The following is an 18,927-nucleotide window of genomic DNA, read 5'->3' as shown; positions in this document are numbered from 1 at the left end:
CATTTTTTCAATTTTTTCCCTTCAGAGAGAAGATCACTATTAATTTAAGTGGGCTGAGGAGCAGCTCAGATGGATGGGTTTGGTTACTCTCCAGTGACATCCATGCAGTTTATTACATAAGCAGTTTACTGCAGTGAAGTCATTGCACTGCGTCCAACCTCAGAGCAGCCTCCTCAGCTCCTGCTTAACCACTTCCCTCCAAACAGGTGAGTGTGCTACAGCAAACCTTTACTTTACCATTTGTTTCCAGTTGACATCTCCTTTCTTTCTTTTTTTGCCTTTTTTTTTTTGGTTTGTCTGGGTTTTTTTGTCATTTTTGTTAATATACCGTAGATGATTACATAAGTGATTTATTACAGGAACCTCACTGTATGAGGGGCAAAACTTGTTTAAAAGGAATCCAACAGCTACAGAATTCCCTTGGGGCAAAATGTACTTCCACTTAATTTCTCTACAGTGTATTACACACCATATAATTGCTTAAAACAGAAGCTACACATACAAATTTTGCTTGGCACCAGATACCTGGCTTCAGAGAGTACACTCAAATTACATGCTGTGTTTTGCTACAAATCCATTGCACCACCTAAAGTATTTCAAAGAGATCACTAATAGAAATATTTTGAAGTACCTAAAATAAATCAGCAAGTAAGCAAACCACAGTATTTTGCTAAAGGTTATATTAAAATAAGCCACAGTGTTCCTGAAAAATATTTTATATGTGCATGGCTTTAGCATTCCTCATGCCCTTTTTCCAATGCACTAAATAAAATCATGAGACGAACTTCAGAGATGGAAAATATCTGCTAGAGCACTTAGACCATCCCAGTGCCAGTTCAGGATTTTTTCCTTTATTTTCTAGTGTTTTGTCAAACCGACTTTTAAATACGCTGTATGTTCCAAGTAATGAGATTTCCACTACTTTCCCCTGGGAAATACATTTATATAACAACTTTCTTCCCCAAGGATCCCAAAGTGTTTTATAAAAATATACATACAAATCACTTCCCCACTGGAGTACAATCACTTATGAGGCACAGGGTGGCAGCCAGGGGGGAAGTGACACACAGGACTCTGCAAATTTATAGCAGGAGGGAAAATCCTGCCCAAGGACAGAGGGGCAAATCCCTGTCCTGACAACGGCCAGGAACTCACATGCATCCACAGACAGCAAATAGAAGTGCAGTTTCAATCTAATGCTCAACACTGGTAAAGCAGAGCCCACCCATAAATGCACCCTGCTGCTACCCATGGGCAGCCAGGGAAGGAAGGGAAAGAGGAATCCAGAAGGAAGGAAGGATGGCTTGGTGCTGGTAGATTGCTGTGTTTGAGACTGAATGCCATTGTACATTAAATATCAGAGTATTATAAGGGCTAGGAAGCAAATAATGCCAGAAACTACATCATATTTGGAAGGTTAACAGTTTCCAAGTTCAAACTCCCTTGGGTGGAGTTCAGGAATTTTCAGTGCAGATGGTTTGTAGGCAGAGGTTGAGGGTAATGAGAGGGTCAAACCTCATTATCAGCACTGTTTCAGCAACCTTTGCTCATCTTAGGGGGAGAATGAGAGGAAACAGGACAGCCTGTGCTCTGAATCTTCCTCCTGTTTGGTTTTTGGGCATGAGACTTTTAACAGACCTCCAGTCTCCTGTCAGGCTCAGCTAGGAGTTAGTCTTATTTACAGGACATAAGTGATATGTACAAGTGATTAGAGCATCTTTTCACTTGAGAGGCCAGATGCAGCTTTTTGGATTCCCTCCACCTGGAAGCACACAGGGTATTGGTAAAACTGGACTAATAGATTCTGAAAGAAACCATGTTGGATAGCTCTGAATCACAGCCATGAAGCACACGTTTAGGATAGATGAACAAAGGAAGCATTTCCCACCTCCAGTAAAAATGGATCATTTTCTGCACTCTTATGGTGGGACAACACATCAGGCAATTGACTCTTAACTCATGAACTCACAATGTAAAATCTTCTGCCCTGCTCCATGTGTGTTATAAACCTGAAAACCAAACCTAGCTGTTGTGCATAAGCATTCCCACCCTTCCAGGCTGCAGTACCACGTGCCAAGCCTAACCATGGCTTGGCAAGCCTTCATCTGCCCTTGCCTTCAGCCAGCACCAGAGATGCACCATTCCTCTCCCTTCACTGATGAGCAGCACGTTACTTTCACTTAAAATGCAGAAACGAGGTCTTATCCTAGACAGAGAATTTAGCAGGTCCACGTTAATGCTCCTGTTAGCAAATCCCTGTCCCGTTTGGCTCTCCCTGTGCCTGCAGCTGCACAGACAGTGACAAGCCACTGATCCAGTGCTGCTGAGAGTCTTTGTGCACAGGTGAGTCTTTGATCCTCCCCAGTGCTGAAGGAACACAGATGTGATTTCTGAGGGCTTTGCATAAGTTTCAGGCTTGTGGGATTATGGGTGCATAGTACAGTTCCTAAATGTCTCCAGTGCTGCCAGGACAGCACTGATAATGGGGGTATTAGCAATTATGCAAAGGTGGGGAGCTGAGTCATTTTCCTGGGGAGGAGCCCAGCTCTGCCAAAGCCTGCTCTAAACCACGAACTGATAGTGCCAGATGAAAATGAGCATGAAATATTTTACAGACACAGGAGGAGAAACTTTGGTCACCGGGACACAGAGGGGGCTGGCTGTGGGTCAGAAGGACTCCAGACAAGGCCCTGGTTGCTGTGAGCCCATGGCTCAAGCAGGTCTGAAACAGCAGAGGAGGTCATGTTTCTGAAAACACTGGATTACAACACTTGTAATCCTGACAAGCAGATACCTACATATTAAACTCTGCTACAAAGACAATATCCAGGCAGACACAGAGCTGCAGGGAGAGGCAGAGTGCTTCAGCAGTTTTTGCATGACAACAAAATGAACAGCAATACATTCAGGGTGCCATTGAGTTGTAAACTATTACTGCTCCATTTAGGGGTTAGAAAGTCTGCAATGTGATAGAGCCAAGCAATATCATTTTTTCATGGGTAGAGTCATGCAGATACACACACCCTCCAAATTAATTTATTTACATAGTTTTGTTTCCAAAGATCCTCTACCATGTGTATGCTGAGAAGCTGCCCAGGCCAGACAAGCAGATGTTCTACAGGCTTTGGATCCTGACAGCCCATTCTCCAACCATTTCTGACAGCTAAAAAATCAGTTAGTGCCAAAGCAGCATATTTAACTCAAGGGTTGCCAGAAATCAGATACCCACGCCTGTTTTCTTAAGGAGTACAAGGATATGAAAACCAGGAGTAGCATCATCCACTGCCAGATACATTTACATCTTTCTCATACACAGCATGAATATCATGTGAGTCCATTGTGGTTATTTGTCATTAAATTAGACAGAAGTGATGAAGTAGGCTGTGGAGAATTCTAAGCTATGCAAACAAGTACCGTGTTCCAAGTGCACACATTCATATTCTATACTGTCTCAAGGAATACTTAAAAAAAAAAAAAATCAGGTTTGGTGTCAATTACATCACCCAAATGCAGAAAATCATGTCTCTCGGCCAAAAAAAAAAAAAAAACCAAAAAAAAAAACCCCAAAAAAAAACCCAGAAAAAAAAAAGACACTCTAAAAATTTACCAAGCAGTGGAACAAAAGAAGAAAGCAACCAAAATCCAAGTGATGAAAACTCCTTCCATAATGCCTAATTTATAGGAATTAAATCTGCTTCCACAAAGACCACATTTTATTTTCTAGATAAAATGACAAATGTATCAATGGAAATGAGTTCATTTCCACTGGAGAAAGCATAGCTATAGCAAAGAGAGCTACACTCAGTTTGGAGTTAGAATCATAGAAACAATAAGGTTGGAAAAGCCTTTCAACATCATCAAGTCCAGCCATCAAGCCAGTGCCATCACCATGTTCACCCCTAAGCCACATCCTCAAGTGTCTGCCTTCATCCATGGTGGACAGAGGGATGCTGATCTGTTCATCCAGCATATTTTCGCTATTTTAGAAGTTTCACAATAAATGACTGTATGGAAGAGCTGGGAAGAAGAAGGAAATGTTTTCTACTTTACCAGTAACCTGTCAGACAAGACCACTGCTTTGTACATTTCTGAACCCCTGTTAGTTGTAGGTGAGCAGCAAACTTGCCCCCAGTGCCTGCCAAATTAAACTGCAGCTCCTGGAGAGCCCCTGTGAACAGCTCCTGTGAAGCACAGTGCTCATAAACACCTCCCTGCAACTCACAGAGATCTCTTTAATAAATTAACAAAGCTGTCACAGAAGTATAAATGGGAAATCATTTTTTAAAATAGAACCATTTAAGATCACACAATTTCAGAAGCCTTTTGCAACATTTTATAATTCCTTTAGGCCACTGCAGGTCTCCTTTACACTTGTGACGATGCCCCTTTCAATTTGCATTTAAAAGACAGTAAATTGCAGGGTTCATAAACATTTTTATAGTGATTTATTGAAGACTAGAATGTCACTCCTGTTCTTCACACTTTAGCAGTCCTGGGAATCGGCTGCAGGGCTGTATGTGTAATCTTGCTCTACCCATAAACTATACAAGAACAAGGCAGTTCTGAAACCTATTATTTATTTATTTTTTCTTGCTTAAAAGACATTGGTGGCACTATTTTACATCTATATTTATCTTTCAGTTATAAGATGACCCATTTTATTCAGCCTTCAAGTTATAACCAGGTTTCCACAATTTACAAAGTACTTGGTTTGCAAATTAGAACTGTTCAGAGACAGGATTGCATTATGCCAATGAACAAAGGATTCTTTCTCTTCTCTTTTTAATAAAACACACAAAATCCGCAGAATATTGGATTTATTATCACCACTAGATAACTTTACCATACAGGAATGTACTGAGATTTTTTTTTTTATTTAAAACCTAAACCACAGAAATGCTCTGTGAAACTTCAGCTAGAGAATATGCTAAGGTTCTGCTCCTTCAAAGACAAAAGGGAAAATGTTCATTGCAATCGGACCTCTGATACTCCTATCCTCCTTTACAGGCAACAAAGTCACAAAAGAAGGTAAACAGTGCCAAGAATTGTTGTTTATAAGGGCACTGTGATCTTTCCTGCATCCCAGTGGAGCTTTACCAGGGGGAATCTAGAAACCTCCCTGCACAAACAGTGCAGGCAAAAAAAAAAAAATAAAAAAACAACAAGGAAGAGAAAAAAAAGAAAAAAAAAAAAAAAAAGAAAAGCCTGCACCTCATTTGCCCTTCCAGTGACCAGGAGGGAGTATTTCTTTCTACTTTTTTCACATTACAATAATGGCTTCACAGCTCTTGAAAAGAGCGCTAGTGCACCAGCAAATGGTGCATGACACGCTGAAGCCCTGGTCTTTGTCGCAACAGCTCCGCTCCAAAGAAAGTCCTTCCTTGCCTTCTTTTCCTTGCCATTAACTGTGATGAAATGAGTTTTTCCCCCTTTTGATTCCACCCCCCTCGCTGTCTATTACAGTCTGACCTGATTGCACTTATGCACAGATTATTTCATAGAGACATCCTTTTATTCAGGTTTGTGAGTTTGCCTGCAAGGTTATCTGTTCACAAAGCAACGCCTCATTCCTCGTACTCATTTTTTTTGAAATCTGATCTCATTGATAAGAACAAGACCATTCGCATTGCATTTGTCAGATAAGTAGCTCCATGCCAGAGTAATAATTTTTTGTGACTATTGTCAGGGCTCCAGTTAAAATACATCAACCGATAAAAATGCAAGTATTGTAAAAATAACCTTGCATCAGAAGTGTTGGCCCTCCACTTTTTCCAAGGCACGTTATGTCCTTTCCCTTAACAATAATTTATTACAGCCACAGCATCTTCACTTTTTCACAAAGAATTATTTTTAAGAATTATTTAAAAACATTCCTATTGCGATGCTGCCATTGGTAGCACTGAACTTGAAATAAAGAAGTGGAAGGGGATCAATGTTGCGCTTATTGGTTGGATGGGGTTTTGATTAATTTGAACCAAATTTACTCAATTGTGATGTGCAATACAAACAGATAAATGAGCAGCGCAGGGGGGGACACGGACAGAGCACTGAGCAAACATCGGGACTGCCAGGCAGCTGATTATCTCCAAGTTTTGGTGAGAGACACCCGGAGGGGCAGCAGGAGAGTCACGCACCGAGGTCAAACCCCGCGAACGGGGATGGATGGATGGATGGATGGATGGATGGATGGATGGATGGATGGATGGATGGATGGATGGATGGATGGATGGATGGATGGATGGATGGATGGATGGATGGATGGATAAAGCAGCGCGGAGCGGAGCGCGGCTCCCGCATCTCCTCGGGACGCGCCGCCTCACCTGGAGAGCGGGGCAGTTTTGTGTAAATATTAGCAGAGAGCGAAGGCGAGGAGCTCCGCAGCCGCCTTTGATGCGGCTCCCGCGGCGGCGGCGGGCGCACAAAGGAGGAGCTGGGGCCGGAGCGGGCAGCGCTGGCAGCCGCAGCCGCATTGAGCAGCCCCGGGCCCGGCTCGGGCTCGGCGCGGTGCTGCCGCACACGCTGATAACGCTGTAATAGTCCTCCTTTGAGGACCGGGGCTCCTGTGTGCTGATTACCCATTTATCACACCTGGCAGCCCTGCTGAACTATAATTACTCTTCTCTTATCCTGCTGCACTGTCATGTCCGAGAGGAGAAGAGAGGCAAAGGCTCCTGCTAATGACACATTACCCTCTTGACAAGCACTTGAAGGTTTTATTGTAAATATTCAAGATATAAAACATCTGAGATTCCCTTTTTAATTATAAAAAGCAATTTTCCGTGCCTCCCTCCGCCACCAATGGTAAAGTTTAGGCGCCGTTATCCTTCGCTTCCTGCAAACAAACCCGGCTCCTTTGTCACCTTAACTCATTGCTGGGAGGGAACTCCGGTATCTCGGGGAAATTATCAAATGGAACGCCTGGAAAATGTGCCATTCGAACACACAGCGCTCTCCTACAAAAGTTACATTGCTTCTCCCCCCCCCCCCAAAAAAGGGGAAAATGTGCATTTATATTAAGAAATTAGGAAGAGGAGGAAGGAGAGAAAAAGTCCTGAGCAAATGGGTGGTGAGCGAGTCTTTCATTGGGTGGCTCTTGGGAGATGTGCCTCTTATTGAGAGGAAAGGTCTTGCATAAACTAAAAATTAAAGATATGTGAGGTGCTGTGGTTTATCCAGCCTATTTATTGGTCTCCAGATGGAGGGCTGTGAAGCCAAAGACTTATTCCCCCTTGCTCTCATTATCAGCTGTGAGTTGTGGAGGTTAAAGAAGCCATGGGATTCCTCAAAAGAGTAAGGAATCCTAAACACTGTGATGTGGAGAACTAAAAACCTGAACAATCTTTAATCTGAGATGTACAAGACAGTCATTAATACTCCAGCCTCTACAAGGGTTGCATCCAGCATTATTATATGTCATATGCTGTTATATGTTATGTTATACGTTCATTCCTACACCCATAATGGCATAAAGTGTTTTAACAACAAAGTAGAGAAGAATTCCTGTAAATCTTGGAATTTGCCTAACCTATAGTTTTTCACCCCATAAGCTTGATAGCTAGGCTGATTTTACTCTCAGCTAAAAAAATTGCCCAAACAGATAGCAAAAAAACTATAGAAAAAAAAAAAAAGCTGAAAACAGAAATAAATCCATTTATGTGCATCCACAAGTCCACCAAGAAAACCAAATTGCAATCTGTCTGTTAAAACACAAGGAGTCTTTAAGCATTTCAGAGGGACCTGACTGAAGACAGGGCACTGTGCAAAAGGAAACCACAGACATTTCATTCCAAACCTTCTCATTACCCCTCTGTGCAGCAGCAGTCTGCTCAAACTTGGCTTATTTACTGATCTTCCTTGAATTCTAAGAGTTGCCCACAGTGAGAGGAAAGATGATGTGACAGATACAGGAACTGTCCATTAGAAATTGGTGCTCTGGGTCCTTGCCTAGTTTGCTTAACAAGTGTAATGGCTGTGATGGCCACCCTGACAAGATTAGATGTGGGCTCCTTGTGAGGAGCACAGCACCGCCTCGGTGATGGCCAGGGAGCAGCAGTACATGACATGCTGCTGTGGGAACGGCAAACATTTAATGACCATAAATGCCCTTCCAGATAGGCATTCACAAGGATGGAAAACAGCAGCAATAAAAGTCGCTCAGACTCACACATCACAACTCAAGGCTGTGCTTGGAGCACGCACACGATTTAAAACAATGGATACAACAGCTATTTTCTAACAAATCACATGGATTTGTATATGTGACTGCTGTGTAAAATACACTGAAATAATTAGATAAAAGTTATTTGTTGCTATTAGAAGTGAATGATTCAAACTAATATTAGATTACAAATTACTGAATCCCCAAATGCCCAAATCTTGGCATCCTGTGGTTCCTGCTTTGGGGTGAAACAGTCATTAGCACTCCACACGCTCTTAAAAAAAGAAATTGCATCAGTCAGGCTTAAAATGACCATTTTCCCCATCTATTCACAACGATTTGAGGTTCCTAGACTGAAATATTAACAGCCTTGCTGAACCAGAATTATTCTGCTTCTCTCGCTTTCTGCCTGCTTCTGTCAGAAAGCCACGGAGCATAGAATGGCAGCGCACAGCTAACCAGATAATTGATATCTCCCCAGCCTATTCACGGTGGGAACCTGTCAGTTAGAGTCTAAAGACACATAGGCACGCTATGAAAATGAACTTACATAAGTCTCCCTGTGAACTGAATGCAGCCAACATTTTGATGTTTAATTGGCTGGGTCCGGTTTACCAGCGCACACGTGTACGGCAGGGCTGCGCGCCGCACTCCGGCTCCTCCTGACAGATCTATTTAGTCAGGAGGAGGTGTATTTTCCCAAGGTAATTGCTCAGAATCATGCTTCCAAAGTCAAACTGATTCAAACTTTGCTTATTCACTCCTTGCAGACACGCGAGCAGGACTGTTTGAAAGCAAATGAAAAATCCATAGATCAATGTACGGAGCCTTCCCCACACAGTGCCACGGAGGGAGTCTATTTCAAACAGGGCTGGTTGTCAGCAGCAGTTACTGCCAGCATCTTTTTAAATATACATCTTTCAGAGCAATGCAGGTCTTTGAGATAATGAAAGATTTGCAACTACTATATTATCCACTAAGAAGAAATGCACAGACTCAAATTGGGCGCACTCCAACGCGTAGGTCCCTACTAAGTATGAGGAAGAAATAATTGACAGTTATTCAAGTATTTGTGAATATTTTTTACCTAGACTTATTCCCCTAATTAATAGGGCATGTCTGATAAAGTGTGATTTTTAGAGACTTTTTCCTGTGGGCTTAGTGGCTCGATGTGAAAGCATTTGGAAATCATTTCCTTACACCTGACATGGCATACACAATCCCAAATTACTCATTTTGCACTTCTTTGGCTTCAAACCAACAACTTTAAAAAGGCTTAGACTGTCTCATCACTTATATGTCGCAAAGACTAGGGATAAAACTCATGTTTTACTTGTCTGCACAGCAGAATGGGTTCTAGGTCTTTCTATTGCTGAAGCAAATATCTACTCAGTATTTCCTAAAGTTTCTCATCTATTTAGACAATCAAGACATTTTTGACTCTATTTTCTCTCTCCCCTCAAGACTATAAAGAAATTGAATGATTTCCAGAGATGTTGGTCTCATTCTGAATCCAAAACACAGCACTATAACAGCTACTGGGAAGAAAGGAACACAATGCTAGCTGAAACCAGGACACCAAGTCGTGACTCAAAATCATTTTGATGGAGAACCTTTAGCATCTGTGCTGCTCAAAGAAGGACAGCAGCTTACAGAAAATTTTAATCACAGGGAGAGGCAAAATCTGTGTTACACAGGGTGTTTGCACCACAGCATCCACAAGCAGCTTCCTCTCCCAAAGCTTGGATCAGGACAGCATTCCCATTGTGCTGACAACGCCTTCGATAACTTTGAGAGGCAGTAAAACCTGGACAGAGAACACCTGCAGCTCTGTTGGGGAAACACCACCTCTTCTGCACCCCCTGGGTTACAAACCTTTATGGTTTCTTGGTTGTAGATGGTACTATCACATTTTCCCACCATACCCTATCAACTTGTCTTTACTCGCCCAGGACTTAAAAAGGGGCACATCTGGAGGGAGAGCTATAGGGACCATGGGGAAGGATCAGCTCTCTGCTCCCAAAATTAAAGCACTTCTTTCTGACACCACTCCCAGAGTGTCCCTTCAGGCCTTTCCTTTTCCAAGATAATTACACAAAGGACTGAGTGTCACTCACAGCTTCCCTCCTTCATCTCCTGGAGCACAACACACCTCCAAACCTGCAGGGCCTGCTTACAATTCAGGTACACATAGGAGTATTTTTCCAATTTATGTAGGGTTTTTTTTTCCTCTTCTGAAAATATAAGCTAATGGAAAAAATATTTTTACACATTATTAATGCACATTAATGATAAAACTAGTGAGCATTAGTTCCAGAAGGGCACATTTTCTGTAATGATGAAGAACGATGTATAAATTAACATTACACAGCTCCACAGGTCCATTTCTGGCCCAACCATGATTAAATTAACTACAAAAAGGTACTTGACACAACCAGTGTGACACTTGAGTGAATTTAGGAGTCATGTAGGGATCTCACTGAAAACCAGGATGCCAAATAATCCATCTTACAATAGTGACCATGTTCATGTGTATAATTTCCTACCATAGGGTATTTATTCAATTTTTAACATTTCAACAAAACAAAATAAATTGAGCTTTCACCTCCATCCACAGCTCTGCTAATAAACTGGAGTTTTTCCCAAATGGCCTTGAAACAATAAATTCTTAAGCTTTTCACAGAACCAGTTTTTAAGAAGGCATAGCATGTTTTAGAGATTCCTGCTATCAGTCTCTTAACACATATTAATTTGGCTCATCAGATACTAATATTTCATCATCTGATCTGGAAGCTGGTTAATCAATTAATTGGTTTATTCCTATATATTTCAGTACATTTTACTGAATTCAATAAATGACTGCTTTATCAATTCATTTTGTTAACAGGCTGGTTTTTTCATTGGGCTTAATTTAATTTGATTTCACTGTAACAGCTGACATATGGGGATATTAAAAAAAAGGGTACTTCTGCACAAAAGCAACTTCTTGGAAGCAGGATAAAGACATTCAGAGAGTTATGCTTTCTGCTTAATTTTTTTTTGCCTCTAAAAAAACAAAGCTACTTGAAAGAAGAAAGTTAAGAGTAAGTTAATTGCTTAACAAACCATAAAAAAACATAGAAAAGAACTGAAAAGAGAATAGGGACACTCAAACTAGTGAAAATTCAGGACTATTTTTAATAATTGGAGTTCTTAGGGGCATAAGAATTATATATCAGTTTAAAAGCATGAGTAGTGTTTTGAACTTTACAGCAAAAAAAAACGAAAAATCTGTTTCAATTCTTTTCTCCCCTGAAAAGATAATTTCCCCTCAAAGGCCACAAGCTTCCCATAACATGTTTTCAGAACTATAGAACTGAACACTCAGAGTTGAAAACTTTCCTTTATAGAGCAAAAGGCCGGAAAAAAAAAAAAAAAAAAAAAAAAAAGAAAAGCCAACATCCCATCCCAGAAATAAACCTGCCATTGTCATATCCTTGTGAGACTGCAGGATAATAAAACCTCATTGTTTTTTGTTTATCAGATGATAGAAGTTATGAATTTTTAAAGGAATGTCTTTTACACCAGACAGGTTATTTCTGTAGGCTAATTTTTCATAGCCACTTTGCATTGAAACCTCTGGCTTCATGAAGATGATATTTCTAGAACAATTCTATTTTTCTTTTTTTATCACCTTAGTAGTCTTTTCCCAGCTGTATCCACAGGGGAATGGAAATACCCAATTGCAAACGTGACAGCGCTGACTTCTGCAAAGTAGCTTAATTACTCATTACGAGATTCCATCAACAGAAGCTCCGGTCTGTGGTTTTGTAATAAGTGCTGTTATCTTCCCTTGGATTTTCATTCCTTCACAAAGGGGGATATGGCAGTGCTTTCCACATCCCCATTTTATATGGAGAGGAATGAGAGAATTTTAATGCATGAATTTGATGTCATTAACAATGCTGACAGCTGTTTAATCCCAGAGGAAACAACAGCTGAGTCCCAACTGCACCACCAAAAAAAAAAAAAAAAAAAAAGAAAAGAAAACAAAACAAAACAAAACAAAAAAAATTAACTCTTTGGTGCATCTCACTGGAGGTACACTATGAATCAAATCACCCCTTACCTACAGTGCTTGTCAATTCTTTAGTAATCAGTAACCTCGACTGATAACAATAAAAGTGACTCCATCCTGACTGCTGGACTTTAGTTCCAAAAGCACATTTATTAAATGTTCCTCCTCTAAATTAACCAATAATTAAAATTTAATTCCCCTTCAAACACAATGGGAAATAAGCCAGCACAAATAGTAATGATAATACTATAAACTAGAAATATAGGTGAAGTTGAGTTCTGAATAATAATGTTGATTAATGCAAAAGGGATGGTATAAAAATACATTTTAAATGGATCCTCCAGCAGAAGTAGAAAATACAACATGGGTTATGCTGCAACTCTGTTACTGTCCAATTTAAAACAGAATGTTTAGATACAAGCCAATGACAGCAAATTTGCTTTTGTTCTGTTCGTCCCCTCCCCATACACACACACACACTACAAGGACTTTTTAAGGGTATGGAATGAAAAGGAGTATTTCTCATATGTATATTTAGGATATACACCCACACTTTTTTAATGCATCTATTTTTTCATTGGTTATGCCATCATTTGCCATGTACATGGTTTTTTGAGCTTTGCTACTGATTCAAATACTAGAAGACCCAAGCTCTGGCTGATTAAGACATATCTTTACAATCTGCAGCCCTCCTGTAACAGATAAAGCTTCCTAAGCCCTGCCTTGGGAAGGCTCCCATCCATTCAGAACACCAGACTATAAGCAGATGTCCAAAGTATTCACATTATAAACAGCAACATTATCTGAATTTCAATCTCACTCCGTGTGTGACCATCCTCTCTTTAACAGCAGCTGCTCCCCCTCATCTGGGAGTGGGGCTGCACACCCCACACCCCATCCCTGATCCCAGGGAGGGCTCTGGGGACAGAGATGTCCCAGGGTGACAGAGCTGGACGAGCTCTGAGCTCTGGGGAGGCAGCAGGCTGTGAACTCCAGTCCCTGCATCATGAAGAACACAAAGGTCTCCCTACCACACTAAACCCTGGGCACAGCAAATGTGCTGCTCAAATGCCTCCTAACAAGATGTGCAGTCATATTTTCTTGTGGTTAATATGGCAGAGGGTGAGGGAAGAACAGATTTTTACCTTTTGATGTTCAGAAACAGTTCATTCTCAATAGGGGAATATTATGTGACAAATGTGCCAGACCTTTTTTTTTTTTTTTTTTTTTTTTTTTTGTGGTAATATTGCTCTTTGCAAATGGCACACATCCAATCCAATTGAATGTAATAAAATGAAACAATCTGTGCCATCTTCAATGGGTTTAATCTATACCATGTTAATGAATCCTTAAACAGACGTGCATGATGTTTTCCTGAAATACATGTAGTTATACTGTGCTCAGTGTACTTGTCAGCTTGAAAATAATTTCTGCTTGAGAGACCACCTGCTATCATCACCCTATTTAGAAGCAGCTCATATTTATTTGGAAAAGAGAAATAATAGTTAAATAAAGAAGCAACTTCTCTTACCCAAGCAAGGACAGTAAAATGGCTTGGATCCTCTCTGCACAGTCAGGGATATTTTTTTCTTTCTTTCTTTTTTTTTTTTCCCTTTGCACCAGCTGCTTCCAAAAATTTCTGGTACATTTGTACTAATGCAGCAATAGGCAAAAGCTGCTTATTCTCATCTCCCAGTGTTCCCCCATTTCCTTCCTGATAAACTAAAATATTGGAGTTGAAAAGATGAAGTGAGTTATGTGACAGGTTTCAGGCATTATGCAATATGGGTTGCAGTACACTGTATCATACAATTTTAAGTTAATAAATATGCCAGAAAAGCATATTTGTAATTGATGAAATACCCAAATACTAAGTACACAGTATATGTTATTCTTCTATTTACACTCTGCAAATGGAACAAAGAAATATTATGCTTCTACTTCCTAGCACTTATTTGCTGAAAAGATGGAGTAAACTAAATCAACTTTTCCTAAAAAGATACCTAAAATAAAACACTTTCTGGCAAAAAATAAAATAAAATCTTTCTGGCAAATACTATTAGCAAAATCACCAGTTTTCACCCACAAAAGAATAAAAGAAGTAATCAATCAATCAATAAGGTTGTGAGAAACTGTATGAACACCAGGATAGGTTGTATAAAAGGACACCTGAAGAATGTTTAGCCAAATAAACCCAAAACCAACAAACTCTCCAACTATCTGTGCAACTGGAGGTGCACGACCTGTCCTGCTGACTGTGTGATGCTAACAGGACAATATTCAAGCTCATTTTGGGTTTATGGGATTTTCTGGTTTAGTAACCAGAAAAAAGTGCAAAATAGTGTAATGTTCACCACCATGCAGAGGAATCAAGAAATACAATTTTCACTCTTTGGACCAATAGCAGGTTAAAAAAGAGAGATAGGAAGAAAGAGGGGAAAAGTTCCATGCCAGGGCAATATTTGCATGCCAGTTGTGTGCTAATCAGAACCACCAATTTGAAAAAGTGAATTTTATAATGGCACAATAAAAACTTGTCTATGTCATAGATAACCACATTTGAAGCACATACTTAGTAAAAATATAATGTGTGATTATATGCTTGTGGGGTTTCTTCATTTCAGTGAGTGCTACAATGTCATCAGGTGCAGAGAATGGACTATACTGGTTTGAAGGTGAGCAGGTAAAAATAAGTTTGACACAGCTGAGGAATGCATAACTGATACTGGCCTCCAAACCTGAGACATTTATTGTTTTCCTTGAGGTAAAACAGTAATTTTACACCAGCTTGCTGTTGGGATCAGGCTCATCTCATTGTGCATAGAGATGATCTTCAGTATCTTTGGCAGGAAAGCCCCTCCCAGCTGACAGCTGAGGTGCCAGGATTTAATAGATGATTAGACAACTCTCCTTTCTGAGCAACTGAATTTTCTCCCTGTTTATATCTTCATATTTGTGTACAATTTTAAAGGTGGAGGGAAATAACACCACAAAGAAAATCCAGCTAAGACACTGCAGTAACAACGTGGAAGAGCCTCTGTGCTGCTGTTCTCATGAACAATTTTACATGACACAGTTTTTATGCTCAGCCTAAACACATTAACTGCAATAGGGTTTTTTGGGGAAAAAAAGAGCTTTTAGGGGTTTTTTTTCTCTCTTTAACAGTACAACTGCTCACCTCTGTAACGGGTTGCTGCCACAACAAGCTTTACATCAAGTTATCTTAAGAAACCACACGGAAATGTCAGTTCTGTTACTGCTAAGTGGCATTTCTGATCCAGCACATCCGAGGAGCTGGACCTCAGAGACATTGCTAATTTGTTTCCTGGTGTAATTCCAAGTGTTGGTTTTGAGCTGAGAAATGCTTTGTTGTGTTTTCTGTGGTGACTTTTACAGAACCCTTCTTGGTGTGTTCCAAGGTGGAAGCTGAGACTGTTGAACTGACAGTACCTATATTTGTATGACTGGGAGTAAGGTTGCTCCCATCACAGAAACTCTTCCTTCCACCACATAAAGTCTTATTTTTCAGGGCCATGCAAACCCAAATATAACCCCAAGCTTCCTCTGAGCTGATGATGAAAAGAATAAAATCATCCATAGAGTCATCAAGATCACAACCCTGAAGACAAACCTGGGACGTTGAATTCCTTGCTAAGGGCATACAGGTCACAAAAGATAGTAGGTTTCTTGTCAGGATTCAGTATTTCAAAGGATGAGAAGAAATCTTTAATTAATAAACAAAGATCTGATCTTTGGAGACAAATAGAAATACAAAAAAGAAAGGAAAAATGCTGAGAAATCTTGTCAAGTTCTAACATAAAGTCTCTCAGATGCTTTCTTAAAGCTAATAAGCAGTGGGACAGAAATCTTTGCTGTGTTTTTAGTAGATTCTGAAAATTTCTTCCACACAGAATTAAAATAACCAGATGTGCTTTTTTTGTTGCATTTTTACATTTCTAGTATTATTCCTGTGCAAACTAAACAGACACATTGCTTAAACACAATAACTTGAAGATGCCTTCTCAACATCACCAACTGAAAATTTACTTTAAAAAAGTTTGTTCCTCCTAAATTCAAAACAATTTCCCTTCCTTCCTAAGCAACAGTGATTACTCCAGCTTGCTGTTCCCTTCTGCATATCTGAGTTTTACTGATTACCAATAAATTCAGCAGAGCTGCATCTTGTTTCAGGAATTCTTTGAGCATCAGAGATTATTTCTGGTCAGGAATGACAGAAAGCACACTGCACAAAACATTTCTGCATCAGTAAGGGAATACTTTACAAAGAATAAGTCATATTATTTTAAACAGGAAAAAAATTCCTAGGATTTTGATGAGAATTATCTAGAGGAAAGAATGGCAATGATGGAAGTTCAGGCTGTCAGCAGAGGTCACAGAAGGGGACACTCAAATATTTCTAAATCTTAAACATGTTGCAACCCATCAAACTTTGTGTAAGATTCTAAAATGAAAGATGAAATTACATCAAAACTTAATGTACCTGTGCTAGAAAATAAAGTCAATTAACTTTCAATTCATGGATACAAATATTCATTCAAGACCCACATTTTCAAATGGTGGTAGATTTACAAGAATATTAATATTTCTGTGACTGTGTTAAATGTCTTGTTCATCTTACTTTAAACGTGGGCAAAAGAATGGTGATTTGAAGAAAAATCAGACTAAGTTGGTGGGTGCTATGGGTTCTATTGAAAAGTGTTTTTAAATTATTTCAGACTCATAAAATCTTTCCACAGAGAGTGCTTTGAAACTGCAAATTAAATATAGAGCTTCTATGAACTGTATCCATTTTTCCTGGAAGCACAGATTTCCATGGGGGTTCATACCTTCTTTTTTTGTCTGTTACACCAGCTAATAATGCAGTGAATTTGCAGTAATAGGGTAAATGTTATTTTGATGACATTATCTGATTAAATTAAAGATGACATTAAAAGCACCATTTCAATAGGAATCAAAACCTCAAAAAGCAACTGTGGCTGAACAGTCAGTTGCTCTGTCCCAGACTTAAAAAGACAACACAATAATTCACTTATATAAATGAAAAATAAATTCAGATGACATTTGAGTTTTAGGAAGGCACATCTTCAAATTATTAAATAAAACATCTTCATCTATGAAATAATAATGTTCTAGAATTTGTATTTTTATATGGACACAATTTGAATCTCTTTACTTATTTGAATCTATTTTATTTTTGTATGAACAAAAAAGGTCCATACAGCAACAAACATACAAATATGCAGCAAAAGAAGCTAAGACAGGATTGAGAACTGAAATTGCATCTGCTGGCACAGTGACAATAAACCACCAGAACCAAAGATGGAAGAATCAGTCACCTTCTTCACCATGGAATTTAACAAAATTCATAAAAAGATGAGAAATCAACTGAAGGGTAAAGAACAGAAGAAAAAGAACATTAAGGAAGTTAAACTTACTGGAGGTTTTCTGGTGCACAGTACTAAAGAAGTTGTAAAATAAACTCCTCTTATGAGCTCCACGTTCACATACATAAATCAAGTGAGTGTTTGAAAATCCCTCGAGTTAAGCCCTCAGAGATAGAATCTGTCTAAGGAAACATTCCTGAGGCAACGTGACTGTGTTACGAATTACAGAGGCTCCACAGGAGCAAGACACAAGATTGAAGGGGCGCAGGGCTTGGGCCCCGTCCTGCCCACAGCCAGGGGAGCGGCAGCATCTCTGCTCTGCACACACAGATCCAGGGGATCTGGGAGGCTCCAGGGCTCGCCAGGATGGTGCTGCAGGTGCCAGGGAGGAATTGGAGGCTGCTTTTCCCTCAAGGGATCTTTGTGCTTTGTGAAGTGCACGGGCGATGGGTGAGCACACTACAGCACCTCAGTGGCTCTGTTTGCTCCAAGGACAAACCACTCAAGGCCAGTTACGGATGAACCCTGCTGCAAAGCACCAAAGTCCCTCTGTTTTGGAGACTTCCCCTCTTACTACAGATACTCATAAACCTGAATTTTCACTTTCTCCGTAATCCCCATTGTTAAAAGATGACACTAACTGTGGAGAAGTGTCCATCAGGAAGTGGCATGAGGTCAGGACATCAGCAGAAGCCTCACAATTTCTGCAGCACGTACTAAAATTACAAGTTAATTCAAATTAAACCCTAAAACAAGCTTCAAGGAAGCACAAGCCAAGAGAACATAGACCTTTGAAACAATTCTCTGTAACAAGCCTTTATAAATTCATAGGTTTGCAGGGATATCCATGAGAGGATTCAAGAGAGCTGGGCGAGAAACAATTCAAGAAATGACAAACAATTACAAATAGCTGTCCTTGCCCCCACCCTCAATGAAAAGGAGTCTATCAAAAGACTGCCAAAGGTCACCAGCGGTAAAGAGACAAAATATTTGTAGCGTTTTGAATACTACTTCAAGATAATTATATGCAAAAAATTACTTTTTAGTAGATAATACTGTATTGTATTCCATGTTTTTTACATTATACCCACCACAAGAATGCACCACCATAAAAAGCCCATACACTCACACAAAAACCCCTCAACAACAACAAAACAAACCCAACCAAACACCACACACACCCCCCTGAAAAAACACCCAAAACCACAAAAAACAGAAACCCAAGCAAAGCAGAACAGGTATTCTTTGACACACTGGCACATAATTTATAAGTCACAAACTCTTAGGGCATGAATTGTTAAGGACAT

General features: G+C 39.9%; 1 protein-coding gene and 1 long non-coding RNA gene across 2 annotated transcripts in view; one reads left to right on the top strand and one right to left on the bottom strand.

Annotated features, from left to right (window-relative positions):
* Positions 1-18,927, bottom strand: part of WWOX (WW domain containing oxidoreductase) — a 474,120-nt gene that overhangs the window by 114,475 nt on the left and 340,718 nt on the right. The gene's annotated exons all lie outside the window — the stretch shown is intronic.
* On the top strand, positions 163-18,490 carry LOC134424068 (uncharacterized). The gene is made up of 3 exons (XR_010029325.1): positions 163-206; positions 14,840-14,890; positions 17,448-18,490. It is a non-coding gene; the product is annotated as an uncharacterized LOC134424068 (long non-coding RNA).

Source organism: Melospiza melodia, chromosome 13 (genome assembly GCF_035770615.1).
Source record: "Melospiza melodia melodia isolate bMelMel2 chromosome 13, bMelMel2.pri, whole genome shotgun sequence".
Taxonomy (NCBI): Eukaryota; Metazoa; Chordata; class Aves; order Passeriformes; family Passerellidae; genus Melospiza; species Melospiza melodia.
The sequence above is the reverse complement of the archived record's forward strand: the minus strand, read 5'-3'. Positions and strand labels throughout refer to the sequence as shown.